The sequence below is a fragment of the Carassius gibelio genome, chromosome A10, assembly GCF_023724105.1.
Source record: "Carassius gibelio isolate Cgi1373 ecotype wild population from Czech Republic chromosome A10, carGib1.2-hapl.c, whole genome shotgun sequence".
Taxonomy (NCBI): domain Eukaryota; kingdom Metazoa; phylum Chordata; class Actinopteri; order Cypriniformes; family Cyprinidae; genus Carassius; species Carassius gibelio.
This window is the reverse complement of record NC_068380.1, coordinates 5,888,834-5,892,553: the sequence shown is the minus strand read 5'-3', so window position 1 is coordinate 5,892,553 and position 3,720 is coordinate 5,888,834. Positions and strand designations below refer to the sequence as shown.

Sequence of the window (3,720 nt, the reverse complement as noted above, 5' to 3'; positions counted from 1 at the left end):
CGTTAACAATCTGATCTCACCTAATGACTCATGGCAAAGTAGGACGTAATTTTTCAGGAAATGCAGAAATAAGACGTAATTTTGTTTTATTTGTAACTTTTTGGTATATACTTTTATAATTTCTATTATATTACTAATAAAATAGATCTCTGGGGCCCCAAAAAATAGAATTGTCCTAACGCATAATAACAGACGCCCCCCCCACCCACTCCCCCTTAGTGGCGCCCCTGCACACACCCCCACACACACACATAAATTAATCAATCCATTAAAACAATCCAAAAGTGCTGTACAAAATTTTAATTATAAATAAAAGGAGAAGTGTGTGAGCTTCAGAACTAACTAGATAATTATGGTTTGCATAATTTTAGCCTTTTGTTTGGATCATAAAAAAATCGACCTACATGAGGTGATGTTCAGCAGTTACAGTATTTATTTATTCACATTAGTTTATATGAAACAATAAACATTACTTCAACTTACTTGAAAAGTTAGAATAAAATACATATTTAATATTTTTTATTGTTAGGCTTTACCTTTGTGTGTAACTCCAAACTTTAAATGCCTTTTGGATGAGTCTGAAGTTACTTTGTTTCAGATGTTTTAATCTGAGGTGTGCTGTAAGCAATTTTAATTATTCTCTTTGTGATGAACCACCATAATATACTTGACACTTACACATAGTTCTATATGACTGTCCTCTTTTTGTCATTGTGTTTTTGATATATATCAACACAGATACAGCATAACTGATAAAAGATTTGTGATTCTTTCTCAAGTGTCCTAATAAGCTAATGCAACACAGCTGAACATTTTGTCAGTTAAATTTTCACATAGAAGGAATCATACTCCATGAAACAAACTATAATATTAAAATTCATGTAATTCATGTAAATTATAACTATTATTTACCTTTATGACTTTATAACAATTGCAGTTTTATTTTTAAATTACTCCCAGAATGATGGCTTTATCAGTTTAATTACAATTGATGTTCTGAAAAAATATTAAGTAGAGAAGATGCTGGCTGAAATATTTTCAGAGTTAAGATGAGTTTAACTGTCTTTTTAAACCAGGGATAAAATAAAGCATAGACCATAGGGTTCAGACCTGAGTTCATATACACGACCCATGTCAAAACATTTATGGTTGTGGAAGAAGCTGCTGTTATGGAACAGATATAGTACGGAATCCAACAAAGCAGATAAACAGTGACAATGATTCCTAATGTCAGAGCAGCTTTGCTCTCAGATTTCCTTCTCACTGAACCTTCATTTACACATTTGCCACCCTTCATCAGGGTGTTTATAACTTTCACCTGCTGATGTACAACATAGAAAATCCTCAAATATAATGATATGATCAGGATACAAGGAAAAATAAAAGACATGAACAGATCAGTGACTCTCCAAGTAAAACCCACCAAAACCGAACACTCTCCATAACACATGTTTGTTTTGCGTGAAATTTCAAAATAACTGTTATCAATAATAAAGGCAATGTTATAAGTTGAGGAGCAAACCCAGCTCAAACAGATGCTTATTAATGTTTTAGTCATGGTTATTTTCTGTAGGTACTGTAAAGGGTGACAAACAGCCACATAACGATCAACAGCAATTAAAACTAAATTACTAAGAGATGCTGTGAGAAGCATCCAAATAAATATTGAATAGAGTCCACAAAAAGTGTCTCCAAAATACCAACACATCTCAATCAGCCTCGTGGCCTCTATGGGCATCACAAGTCCAATAAGCATGTCAGTCATAGCCAGAGAGACAATGAGCAGGTTGGTTGGAGTGTGAAGCTTCTTGAAATGAGAGATGGAGATGATCACCAGCAGGTTCAGAAACAAAGTCCACGCTGACAGCAAAGATACAAACACATAAATGATATTGTATTCATGACTGGAGCGTTTTCCCTTGATACATGATGAGTTGATGGCAGGAAAGCAGTATTGAGTCTCATGATCCTCTGTGTCATGGGCCATGAGTGAGTCTTTTCCTGATTGGAGTTTGTTCTGCTCTCCTTAGTGTCCTTTCATTTATAGTGTCTGGATCAGACTGACCAACCAATCTACCGCCCACTCTGATGCTGCAAAATGAATTTTTTTTTCCTCCAACACTTTTAACCTTTATGTGATCACATAGGACCTACATAGTAATCTTACTATATATATATATATATATATATATATATATATATATATATATATATATATATATATATATATATAATATTATTATTATTATTATTATTATTATTATTTTTTTTTTTTTTTTTTTTTTTTTTTTTACTTTCATTAGGGCTGCCCTCGTTTAAAGATTTTTCTGGACGACTAGTAGTCATACATTTTAAAAATGTTGGATAACATTAGACTGAGATTTTGTTTCTAATCCGGAATGAATTTCCATGACATGCGGGATTCGCGAAAAAAATTTCAGCCTCTAGTGGAAACCTTACCTGTATGCATTTTGAAGTCATCTTAATCCATCTTTAATACACTATATTGCTTGGCTATGGTCCGTGTGCAGTTGTTGGCATTTAGGAAAATATCGCCCCTACTAGTGCTCCAGTAGTCATTTTCATGTTTAGAGGAGGCAAAATGTGACACTCACACGTATTCTTGAGTGGACCAGCATGTCTATTTCAAATTATGGCATGATACCGGGTTGGATTATGACCCTGAAAACCGAAACTTTCCAGCGCACCTATATTTTTCGTTGGTTGACCATCCTGCGTTAGAATCCGAAGGTGAGGGATTTACACGGAAGTGTATTGGATGACCCTCTACGTTTGAAAGCAACGCAAAGGGGGTACCTTCTGCCTTGGATATTGACGCCAAATGGCAATGACCAAGCGTCAATGTATGATGATGAGAGGCAAGACTGTGTTGCATTTGAAAGTAGACATTTCAATGTCTCTCTCTCTCTCTCTCTCTCTCTCTCTCTCTCTCTCTCTCTATATATATATATATATATATATATATATATATGTATATATATATATATATATACAGTACAGACCAAAAGTTTGGACACACATTCTCATTCAAAGAGTTTTCTTTATTTTCATGACTATGAAAATGTTAGATTCACACTGAAGGCACCAAAGCTATGAATTAATACATGTGGAATTATATATGGAATTATATACATAACAAAAAAGTGTGAAACAACTGAAAATATGTCATATTGTAGGTTCTTCAAAGTAGCCACCTTTTGCTTTGATTACTGCTTTGCACACTCTTGGCATTCTCTTGATGAGCTTCAAGAGGAAGTCACCTGAAATGGTCTTCAACAGTCTTGAAGGAGTTCCCCGAGAGATGCTTAGCACTTGTTGGTCCTTTTGCCTTCTGTCTGCGGTCCAGCTCACCCCTAAACCATCTCGATTGGGTTCAGGACGGTAACTGTGGAGGCCAGGTCATCTGGCGCAGCACCCCATCACTCTCCTTCTTGGTCAAATAGCCCTTGATGCCTTCAGTGTGACTCTACAATTTTCATAGTCATGAAAATAAAGAAAACTCTTTGAATGAGAAGGTGTGTCCAAACTTTTGGTCTGTACTTTATATATATATATATACACATATATATTGTTTTCATGTCTCCAAGTATATATGGAGTTTCTCACTCAAGTTCACAGTGGCCGAGTTGGCAGAAAGTGCATCCTGTTTGCATCCATTATTTTACAAAATCGCAATATTTTGTTTTTATAGTGAGTGAG

General features: G+C 35.0%; 1 pseudogene; it reads right to left on the bottom strand.

The window, feature by feature from the left end:
- Positions 1–982: 982 nt before the first annotated feature.
- On the bottom strand, positions 983–2,041 carry LOC128021684 (trace amine-associated receptor 13c-like; annotated as a pseudogene).
- Between the last annotated feature and the right edge of the window lie 1,679 nt (positions 2,042–3,720).